Genomic DNA, 12,854 nt, shown 5'->3' on the forward strand with positions numbered 1-12,854 from the left:
CAAGTCCATAAGAATCCTTATTGCCATTGCTGCATGGTATGACTATGAGATATGGCAAATGGATGTGAAGACTTCATTCCTTAATGGAAACATTAAGGAAGAGATCTATATGATGCAGCCCGAGGGATTCACATCCATGGGAAGCGAGAATAAGGTATGTAAGCTTCAGAGATCGATCTATGGTCTCAAACAGGCATCAAGAAGTTGGAACCAGAAATTTGATGAAACAATAAAGGACTTGATTTCATCAAGAACCCGGAGGAACCGTGCGTGTACAAGAAAGAACTTAAGGATTCTGTGACATTCTTAGTACTTTATGTTGATGACATCTTACTCATTGGAAATGATGCAGGGATGTTGCAGTCAACAAAGATATGGTTGTCAGGTAGATTCTCGATGAAGGATTTGGGTGAGGCGTCCTATATTCTAGGGATACAGATCTATAGAGATAGATCTAAGAGAATGATAGGACTTACTCAAACTACCTACATCGACACTATATTAAAAAGGTTTTCAATGGATGAGTCCAAGAGAGAAAATCTACCTATGTGTCATGGAGTATCTCTATCCAAGTCTATGTGTCCCAAGACTGACTAAGAGATAGAGAAAATGACACACATACCATATGCGTCAGCCATAGGGAGTATCATGTATGGGATGATATCTACCAGACCGGATGTGGCATTTGCTCTGAGTGTCACGAGCAGATATCAAGCCAATCCCGGTCAAATGCATTGGAAAATCGTGAAGGATATTCTTAAGTACTTAAGAAGAACTAAGAATGTATTCATGGTTTATGGAGGAAGAGATCTGAAATTGGAAGGCTATACCAAATCTAGCTTCCAAAGTGACGTGGATGACTCGAAGTCAACCTTTGGATTTGTGTTCATGCTCAATGGCGGTGCTGTTTCTTGAAAGAGTTCCAAACAGGACACCACAGCGGATTCCACCACTGAGGCAGAATACATTGCGGTATCAGCCGCTGCTAAAGAGGTCATTTGGATGAGGAATTTCGTCCAAGAGTTGGGCATTATTCCTGAAGCTGTTGGTCCAGTCCCGGTGTACTGTGACAACACGGGTGCCGTTGCTCAGGCAAAGGAACCAAGGTCTCATCAAAGATCCAAACATGTACTGAGGAAATACCACATCATCCGAGATCGTGGAAAGAGGAGACATCACTGTCGAGAGAGTGGCCTCTGCAGACAATATCGCTGATCCACTTACTAAGCCCTTGCCAGGACCATTATTTGACAAACATCGCGAAGCAATGGGACTACGTAATATGACTAGTTGGCTTTAGGGCAAGTGGGAGATTGAAAGAGTTGATGCCCCGCTAGCCAACTTGTGGCTAAGGGCTTTAAGAGTCTCTTTTTGTAAACAATCTTTGTTTAATATAATATACGTTCTTTAAATGGCGTTCACTTTATCTTATTATTATATAATGATATACTATTGTTATTTTGATAAAGACCTTGAATATACTAAAGTAAGATGAGATAGTGAATATAGAGAGATCACTGTCATGAAAAACATCTTATGTTCACTGTATATTCTAAACAGTTCCTAGTCAATTGAGCCATCCACAAATAAGGATAAGGATCGCTCGAGATTAAGACTAGCATTTGCGATGCCGAGTACCACGTTTCATTGGTATGGAACATAGAGATGTTCGAAGCATGCAAATGGATATTCATGTGATAAATGATCGAACTACCCTATTCGAACTTTTCAAGTGGTTATCACTTATCGAGTGGATATAGTCCGCGGTTTTGGTTGTACACCATTAGACCTTATTACTTGAAACATCATTGAGACTCTATATGCTAGTACTGTGCTTTGACTCGTTTACCGACTCTATTAGGGTCATCAGGTGTCGGGATTGGGTACAGTTATGATATATATAGGAGTCGATGCTTTGTTGTCAAGGATTCACCGCACACTTGCGAGTGTGGATATCCTATGCAATCTGAGGAGATATTAGTGTGACGAATCTCTGGCCAGAGTACATGATGTGTTTTAGGTTACTTGGTTTCCTAGTAGCACATGCGATGTCACTATTTGATCTTCAAGATGCATTGCATAGTTATCGAATCTCGAACGACTCTCGATGTACCAATGGTTGTTGATTCAATCGGGATATATGTATGAAGGGACCGTACTGTACACTAACCAAAATCTACTGGTTCTTGCAGGCACTATCAATGATACCTAGGGAATCATGGGGCGATGTTGCTAGGCGCTCTTACCATGATTCGATGGGCAAGTCGGAAATGGTTGTTCCGAGTCACAAGGAGTTGTGAGCCCACGGCTAGCTATATCCCTGAACCATTAAGGGTCACACAAGTAATGAATTTCTAATCTTCGTTGAGATAATTAAATTTAAAGAGTTAAATTTAGTGGATAAAGAAGTAGGACTTCTTATTTAAAAGTAGAGGGAGTAAGATTTCCTAAAATGACTTATTGATGGACATTTTTGGAAACCACTGAATTCGGATTCAGAAAATTTTTCTTGACTTTAAAAGATGCAGAAATGGTTTCTGTGCACATTGGTGAAAATGGTTTATCAATCTAAGTCACGATGAATTTTATATTAATTTCTGAACATGCGGGCTTTGCTTGTCAGGCTTGAACTTATGACTAATGTGCCCTAAGCTATTAGCAGCCCACATTATAAATAAGTTATTGCAGTACAAAAATTGACACAACACAGGCATAATTTTCAAAAACCTAGAGCCTCCTCTCTTAGGGTTTTCGGCCGCCCCTCTCCCTACTGTGTTCGAAAATTCAGTCTGCAAATTTCTGAATTTGCAGTCTGATTTGACAGATCAAATCTGTTATTTCTCTTCGTAGAAACTTCTGATAGACTTTCTAGTGCAGTCTATCAGATGGATTAAACTTCTGTTCGTGGACCTGATTGAAGAAATGTTCGTTCATCAGTTTCTGGGATATACAACAAGAGCAGTTGAATCTGTTGGTGTCCATAATCTCGCTTCGAGATTTTAAGGTAAAATTTACGTTGTTTAAATTTTATGTTATCAATTTTAATCGTAGAAATTTGATACCCATATGAAATCATTCCATATAAAAATTTTAAAACTTCCGCTGCACCGGGTATCACTTTCTTTTTCGATCCGGAGAACGACCGTGTTCCAACACCTTGTTTAGGCGCGGGCGCGCGTCCTTTTTTTAAAAAAAAATTCTTGAATCATTTTGAGCTTTTGAGCTTGATGTTTGTTGTTTTATTCTTGTTTAGATGTTTAGAACGAGGTCTCACATTAAGTTGTATTAGAGAGATAAGTTCTTGGACTATATTAGAAGTGAGCAGGGTAGATCGAGTCCGCATGATTTGAATTCTCGCATGTGATTGAATTTTTTTAAATGATTATTTAAATTTCATGCAAGCATGATTTATTATTTCATGAATTATTTGAATTACATGATTTGTGATTTAAATGACGAAGCATGATTATTTGTTAAATAGTAAAGCATGAGATATATTACAAATGCGGATTTGAATATTCCTGAGATGTAATGAAATTGCTGAACAGAGATTATGGACACGAGATTATTGAAATTGAGATACGTGTGTCCTAATTCTCTTGAATATGAAATATTTTCCTCGATGAATTTTGAACAGGAAACATTCAACAGCGAACCCCGATCGAACAGATTGTTCTGCGACTGAAAAAAAAAAGATGTTACTCCGATGCCGATGGAAGCCTTGTTGATGAGGTTTCAGAATTTTCAACCACCGACTCTGAGGAGTACCAAGAATGCTGTGGAGTGTGAGAATTGGTTAGAAGAATTCGATCAGTTTTTTGATTCTCGTGAATACACCGATGACCGTCGAATTCGGTTAGTTGTGTACCAACTTCAGGGGATTGCCAAAGGTTAGGTAGATTTCAAGGAAGAGAGCCTTAGAGAATCTAGGTTCATTTATTTCTTGGAATCTGTTTAAAACTGAATTTCATTGGTAGATCCCGTTCCAGAAGTCAACCGGATATAGAGTAAGTACCACTAGGGATCATCTGCAATTGAGAGGAAAACAATTCAAGAACTCTGGGAGCAGTTCTTCTAGATCCTGCAGAATGAAACAGTTTGGTTCAAGATAGAGTTCTGGATCTTACGGTATATCTTGCAGCAATTGTGGAGGTCGACACCTCAGTGATCATTGTCTTGGAATTTATGAAGCTTCAATATCTACCATTAGACAGGTTACTATTCTAGGAGATGTCCTCAGCGTAATACCGTTGGATCTCGGACTGGAACTTCTTTTAGACCGATAGTTCAGTCGAAGAGGCAAGCTTCTGTGGTTCACTCATTTCAGTCGCCGCATCAAAATCAACTAGGAGGTTATCCGAACATGAGTCAACCTCTGATACAACATACATTGGTCTTTGATCTTAACGAGGATCCGCAGACTCAGGCTGCACCCGATGATGACATAGCAGGTAACCGTTTGATTTTGGTTTTTCTCTACTCTTTTTAATGATAGATATTGGTGAGTCCCTTATATTCTTATTGAAGAATCTGTTTAATGTTTTTCTTGCCTCTGAGCTTTTGAATTCAGTAGTTGCTATTCTTCGCCTTTGAGATAAGGGATGGCTTACGGTAGGGTTACTCCGAATTTTGAACTTTTATTGGATGGGAATGAGATTGAACTGGGCAGTGTTGTACTTCGGTTATCAGATTTGATTGTATTTTCTATTCAACTGCTTTAACTAAGTACATGGCAACGGTGAAATATTTTCAGAAAGTTGTCAGATTCAGATCCGAGTCGATAGACGAGTGGAAATCCTCCGGTAAGAATTATCGATTCAAGGATTCTTTGATATTTTTTCTGTCGAATGACCGTTTGTTACAGAGAGGTGCAGAAGGATTCTCGATATTTACAGTTGATGTCCTGGAATTCAGCCCGTATTGTTTGATGTACCCGAGGTTTAGAGTTTGCTGACGTTGTTCTGGATGAGATTCCCGATTTTCCTCCGATTCATGAGGTTAGTTTCAGCATCGACTTGAGATTAGACAGCATCAGCTGAGAGTTCGAAAGAAAGAGGTATTGAAGACCGGACTCGGAACGAGGTATAGCCGCTTTGATTTTATAGTCGTACCGTTTGAATTGAAAACTCTTCTGCAGTGTTTGTAGATCGTATGAACTGAATCTATCAGAAGTATTTAGCGGAATTCATGATTATTCTTATCGATGATTTTCTTACCTTTTCGGAGAGTCATACTGACCAGTCAGAGCATTTGAGAGTCGTTTGCAGATTTTGCGTGCCGAGCAGTTGTATGCTATTCTATCGAAGTGCAAATTTTGATAGGATCGAGGTGTCTTTCTCGATCATATTTATCTCTGGAGATGAAATTTTTGTTGGTCACCGCAAGACCGAAGCTCTTATGAATTGATCCAGATCGACATCTGTATCTGAGTTTTGAAGATTTATGAGTTTCTATAGCAGATTTATCGAGAAATTCTTATCGTTTGTAAAGCCGATTACTCAGCTATCTTCGAAGAATGTGCTTTTTGTCTGGACTAAATAATATGAGGCCAGTTTTATTGATCTGAAGAAGTGATTGACCAGCGCTCCGGTATTCTATATTCCTTCAGATATTGATGATCTTTCGGTACTTTTCAATTCTTCTTATCGAGATTTGGGATATATTCTTATTCAAAGGAAGCACATGATAGCTTAGGCATCGAGACTGTTGATTTCGTACGAGACTCGATATCCGATTCATGATCTTGAATTGTCAGCAATCTTATTTCTTGGAAGAAATGGCATCACTTTATTTACGAGGAGATTTTCAAAATCTTTTCTGATCTTAGAAGTTGAAGTATTGGTTTTCGCATTCCGAACTGAATATGAGACGGAGGAGAGAGTTAGATTTTCTGAAGGATTTTGACTGTGAAAGCTGGTTCTATCCGGGAAATCGAATGCAGCAGTTGATGCTCTGAGCCGAAATATATGTTCTTTATTTTATCTACTATCGATATTTCTCTTTTGATCGATGATTATTGCACTTTCTGATTTAGAATTGGAAGAAGATATGAGATATATCAGAATTTTACTATCAAGCCGAATCGGAGTTGAGTTTGAAAATCAAAAGAGCACAGAAATCTGATTCGATTATTTAGAGTTCGATGGAGAAAAGTCAGATCTGGACATCAGTTTGATTTTCAGGTAAGTGATGATGCTTTATTTGTGAATAAGAATATTGTTGTGCCAGATGTTTCCAATTTGAGAAAACGTACCTTGTGAGCGGCACATTGCATTCGATTCAGAATTCTTTCAGATGGCCAAAAGATATTCAACTATTTGAAGAGTCAGATCTAGTGGGAGCAGATGACGAGCGATGTTACGAGGTATGTTTTTTTCGATGATTCTGAACTGTCAGCAGTTGAAGACAGAGAGAGAACGACTCGATTGGTTGTTGAACAGATTATCTGTTTCAGAGTAAATGGGGATCACATTTCGACATATTTGGTCACAAAGCTACGATAACTCTGAGATTGAGATGTTATATGAGTATGATTGACCGATTGATGGAATCTACTACTGTATTCCTTGAAGAATGACTTTCAGACATGATCATATGGCCGAGATTTATGTCGGAAAGATTGTAAGGTTGTTTGGTCTGTCGTATTCTATCGTTTCAGACCGAGATCCTTGATTCACTCTTCAAATTCTAACTCAGTTTTTCTTGAGGTCTTTGATATTCGATTACATCTGAGTACAGCTTTAATCCTCAGAACGACGGACAGCTAGAGCGGACGATTCAAACTTTATAGGATATGTCATGAGTTGTAGTGCTCGACTTAGCACTAGTTGGAAGAATTCTTAATTCTTGTCGAGATTTCGTACAACGACAGCAATCAGACGAGTATCTTGATGGCACCTTTCGAAGCGTTGTATGATAGGAGATGAAAATATCTTTCATTCTGAGATGATTTTCTGTGTCACCTGAGTTGGGACCAGATTTCATTCGAATTATGACCAAGCAGATGCAGGTTATTCTGACAAGAATGAAGAAGACTCTTGATATACAGACGTAGTATACGAATTTCAAACGCAGATCTCTGTATTTTGATCAGGGAGACCAAATATTTATAAAGATTTTTCCTTTCAGAGGCTTTGTCAGATATGAGAAGTGAGAGTAGTAGTCTCTGAGATTGATCGATTCTCATTGGGATTCTGAAGAAGATAGGCGATCTTGCCTTTAGACGTGCATTTGTTTTGTCTCTTTCTCGTATTCACAGTGTGTTTCCGTATTTTTGTTGTTGAATATCACCAGACCCTTGTTGCTGAATTACCCGGCCAGATTTATTATTTTCCTTAGTTGATGAGACGCCGAATTTCTTGAGACAATCGATTCAGAGTTTCGACCGTAATTAGGAGCAGCTACGAAACAAACCGATTTAGTTTGTGATAGTGCAGTGCAGTGCAGCCGATATGGATTTGAAAAAGAGATTTGGGAGACAGAGTCCGATTTGAGACAACGGTTTCTGGTCTTATTCCTGGAAGGTGAATTTTTATTGCAGTTTTGACAGTATCTCTTACCTTTTGTGGTTGAACCACATTCGATTTCGAGGACAAAATCAATTCTTAGAGAGAGAGAATTGTAACGCCCCAAAATTATCTTAATTGAGTTTATTAGAGGTATTTGGATATTATAAATTTAGAGTTGTGATTTGAGGCTATTGGGTTGTCTGAGTTGTGGAGTGGAGTACGTTTGATGCAATGAAATTCTATATCATTGTATTAGTGCCTACCAAGTGTTTGTTGAATTGCTTGGGTTATATTTGAACGTGGTTGCTGTAATTGTTGGGAGTTTATTGCATTATTTGAGGCATTTGATTTGAATTGAGTTGAATTATTGAGTTACAATGCCACCGAAAACCAAAGGGAAATGAGCAATTTCTTCGTCCTCTGCTGCTTCATATGATAGACACAGATTTTGGAATGCCACAGCAGAGGAGTATTGTTTTGATGTAATAGAGCGAGGGATGCACAAAGAAAGAGGAATGAGTTTGAGAGAGCATAGTGCGCCGGCGTTAATTGAAGCTAAGAGAAGAGGTTGGGTGTAACGACCCACTGTATCAAGACGGGTCTTTTCAGCGTGCTTTTGTCCTTACTCACACGCACCCTGAGAAACATCCCAGGGGGTCACCCATCCTATAATTTTCCCAAGTCAAGCACGCTTAACTGTTGGAAAACTGGCGTTCAGATCAATCACGATTGATACCCGGTGCAGCGGAAGTTTAAAATTTTTATTATTATGGAACAATTCCATAGTGTGGGTATCAACCGTTCAACGATTAAATTATAAGTGTGTGTAAAATTTAAATAACAATTATTAAATTTTACCTTCAATCTCGAAGCGAGATTATTGGACTCCAACAGATTTCTCTGCTCTTGTTGTCTCTCCCTGGAACCGATGAACTCCTTCAATCAGGTCCACGAATGGGGTTTAAATCCCTCTGATAGATTGCACTAGAAAATCTATCAGAAGTTTATCTGCGAAGAGATTAAACGAATCTGATTCGTTATTCCTGACTGCAATTAAAAATCACAGACCGGAAAATTCTCTGACAGAGAGGGAGGGGTCGGCCGAATAGTTATGAGAGAGAGCTAGGGTTTCGAAATTTTGCTCTCAAAATTATGACCAGTTGTTTTTTAATTTCTGTACTGTAATAACTTATTTATAATGCAGGCCACTAATACCTTAGGGCCCATTAGTCATAAGTTGAGGCCCGACAAGCAAAGCCCGCATGTTCAGAAATCAATATAAAATTCATCGTGACTCCGATTGATAAACCGATTTTACCAATGTGCACAGAAACCATTTCTGCACATTTTAAAGTCAAGATAAATTTTCCTGAATCCGAATTCAGTGGTTTCCAAAAATGTACATCCCTATGTCATTTTAGGAAATCCTACTCCCTTACTCTTATTTAAGAAGTCCAACTTCTTTATTCATTAAATTTAACTCTTTAAATTTAACTATCTCAACGGGGATTAAAAACTCCATTACACTGTGTGACCCTCAATGGTTCAGGGATACAGCTAGCCGTGGGCTCACAACTCCTTGTGACTCGGAACAACGATTTCCGACTTGCCCAACGAATCATGGTAAAGCGCCTAGCAACATCGCCCCATGATTCCCTAGGTATCACTGATAGTGCCTACAAGAACCAGTAGATTTTGGTTCGCGTACAGTACGGTCCCTTCATCCATATATCCCGATCGAATCAACAACCATTGGTATATCGAGAGTCGCTCAAGATTCGATAACTATGCAATACATCTTGAAGATCAAATTAGTGACATCGCATGTGCTACTAAGAAATCATTTCTTAAATCACATCAAGTACTCTGGCCAGAGATTCGTCACACTAATATCTCCTCAGATCGCATAGGATATCCACACTCGCAAGTATGTGGTGAATCCTTGACAACAATGCATCGACTCCTATATGTGTTGTAACTGTACCCAATCCCGACACCTGATGACCCCCATAGAGTCGGTAAACGAGTCAAAGCACAGTACTAGCATATAGAGTCTCCATGATGTTTCAAGTAGTAAGGACTAATGGTGTACAACCAAAACCGCGGACTTTATCCACTCGATAAGTGATAACCACTTGGAAAGTCCGGATAGGGTAGTTCGATTATTCATCCTATGAATATCCATTTGCATGCTTCGAACATCTCCATGTTCCCTACCAATGAAACGTGGTACTCCGCATCGCAAATGCTAGTCTCAAACTCGAGCGATCCTTATCCTTATTATCGGACGGCTCAATCGACTAGGAACAGTTTAGAATATACAGTGACTATAAGATGTATTTCATGATAGACATCCCCATGTTCTACCACATCTTACATACACTATAGTATATTCAAGGTCTTTATCAAAACAACAATAGTATATCACAATATATCAATATGAAGAAAGATAAAGTCATTGCCATTAATAAAAGTGTAAATTATATTAAACAAAAGATCGTTTGTACAAAGAGTCATCAAAGCCCATAGCCACAAGTTGGCTCACTGGGCACCCACTCTTTCATTAACTTTGGAGTTCTTATGTGATGAGCTTCCGAAAAAAAGATGCACCTTCTTGATATGAGTTGTACATATCAAATCTTTTGTACCTCTCATTCCGGTGTGGGATCGGTTCATTCATGTCACCCGTCGCCCATTCTTTGGTGGGGTTTCCATCTTTCAGGTATTAACCACCCATATTGCGGACCATGTACCGCCCTAGGACGTTTTGGCTCCGGGTGTCACATGCCCACCAGCTTCCGCTTGGTTCGTCCCCGAACCACACCGTACTGGGAGAGGTCAGGCTCTGATACCATTTGTAACGACCCACTGTATCAAGACGGGTCTTTTCAGTGTGCTTTTGTCCTCACTCACACGCACCCTGTAAAACTTCCCAGGGGGTCACCCATCCTATAATTTCCCTAAGTCAAACACGCTTAACTTTGGAGTTCTTATGTGATGAGCTTCCGAAAAGAAGATGCACCTTCTTGATATGAGTTGTACATATCAAATCTTTTGTACCTCTCATTCCGGTGTGGGATCGGTTCATTCATGTCACCCGTCGCCCATTCTTTGGTGGGGTTTCCATCTTTCAGGTATTAACCACCCATATTGCGGACCATGTACCGCCCTAGGACGTTTTGGCTCCGGGTGTCACATTGGGAGACATTTGTTAGGAGTCCACCAGATGCTGTTATATCATTGATTCATGAGTTTTATGCAAATTTGATGGTCAAAGACGTGAATCTGAAAGTTCGAGTTCGAGGGAAATTGGTGCCTTTTGATAAGAGTACAATTAACCGTCTCTATGAAATGCCGGATTTGGACATTGCAGATGATGAGTATGAGGTATTCAAGAATCAGTCATATCCAGATAACATTGTACTTCAGACCTTGTGTGAGGATGGGGTGGAATGGAAGAGGAATGCGAAGGATGAAGTTGTTACATGTCCATCCATATTTCTTCGATGAGAAGCGAATAATTGGCATGAGTTTGTGGCTGCCAGGATGTTGCCATCTGGGCATACATCCGATGTGACTAAGGTTAGAGCTGGACTTGTGTACTGCATTGTGACAGTGAAATCCGTTGATGCGGGGAGAGTAATTCAGGAGTCTATTATTGCTGCAGTTAGGGGTTCCTCGACTATCAGTTTACCCCACTCGTCTTTGATTACTCAACTTTGCCGGTTAGCTGGTGTTGTGTGGGATGATACGGAGCAGATTCTTCCAATTCGAGGTCCTATAAGAATTACTGGAGCATTGAGACGGGACAAGAAGAAGAAAGCAGCCAGTACTTCTGAACAGGCAGCTGAACCACCGCAACCCTCGGAGCCACTACCACACTTTGAGCCAGCACCTTCCCATTTGGAAGGACCCATGTCACTACCGACGCATCCGGCCACTGAGTATTCTACTCGTGATGATTCTACGGCCGTGCTTACTCAGATGAAGAAGCAGTGGAAGATGATGCGAGCACATATGACATATATGCATGACTTCACTGCCGCTCTTGCCCAGAATTATCCGCCCACTGTTGTGCCTTACCCAACTCCTCCGCAGTGGTCTTCTGATGATACTGCTGCTGCACCTTCGTTCCATGGAGATGATGATGATGACGCCGATTCCTGATGCTCGGTGTCGAAGGTATGAGTCTTTTGTTCTTTTTATTGATTTTTAATCATTAGGGACAATGATTACATTAAGTTTGGGGGGAGAATTAGTTTTTGATTTAGTGATTTAGTTGTTTGGTTGATAGTTGAGTAGTTGAATTTTATTGTGTGCTTTATAGATAAAATTTTTAATTGTTGTTTTTGTTGAGTTGAGTTGAATTGAGTTGAGAAAGAAATGGATGCATGGCCAATGAAAAATATTTTTATGCTGTAACTGAAATCCATGATTGTCTACCTGTCTGACAAATATTTTTGAAAAAATGGAACCAATTGGATGAACAATTTCCTATATACTCTGTGATTAATGCTTGAATCTGATTTTTGAGATATACAGACATAGATATGATTGAGGCATTGTTTGAAATTTTTGGGCCTAATTTTCATTGAAATAATTTTATTCTTAGTTTCCCATTTGAGCTACACTTGTATATTAGTACATTGAGGTACGAGAAAATTCTGAATTTGTTGTGAAAATCATCTTTAACTGCTGATGATTATTTTTTTTCTGCACTGATTGAATTTGTATGATTTAATTGTGGATTGAGACTTCTCTAGAACTAGTTCAAACACTCTTCGAGGCGAAATACGGGCAAAACTGAGATTAGGAATGATTTAGGCGATTTTTCTGAATTCATTTGAGCCTTTCAAGCTACCTATTACTATTTTATCCCTAGTACCTTGTTTGAGCTTTATTGAAAATCGAATGGCATGCGTGTAAACGTGTGATTATACCCCCATTCGTAATTATTTCAAGGTCCTACATTGACTACCTGAATTGCCTATACACTATTTCCTACCTTTAAGGGAGTAATTTGAATGCTAAAATGTTTTATACTCCTAGTTTTATTTGTGAGAAAAAGGATTGGTGTGGTGGATGAATTGAAAAGATGAAAAAAAGGTAGTAGAAAAAAAAAAGAGTTGAAAAATGTGGTTGAAAAAGTTGTGAAAGAAAGAAAAAATTTGTGAGAGAGTTGTGAAAAAGTTGAGAAATGAAATGAAGGAAGAAAGAATGTGAAATTGTGAATAAAAAAGGAGTCGTAATTGAGTTTGATAATGATAAATTACTCCTTATTTTGAATTTTTATGCTTTATTTGTAGCCGTGAGCCAGACCTTACATTATAAGCTGAATAAGTCCTA

This window comes from Henckelia pumila, chromosome 4 (assembly GCF_033568475.1).
Source record: "Henckelia pumila isolate YLH828 chromosome 4, ASM3356847v2, whole genome shotgun sequence".
NCBI lineage: Eukaryota > Viridiplantae > Streptophyta > Magnoliopsida > Lamiales > Gesneriaceae > Henckelia > Henckelia pumila.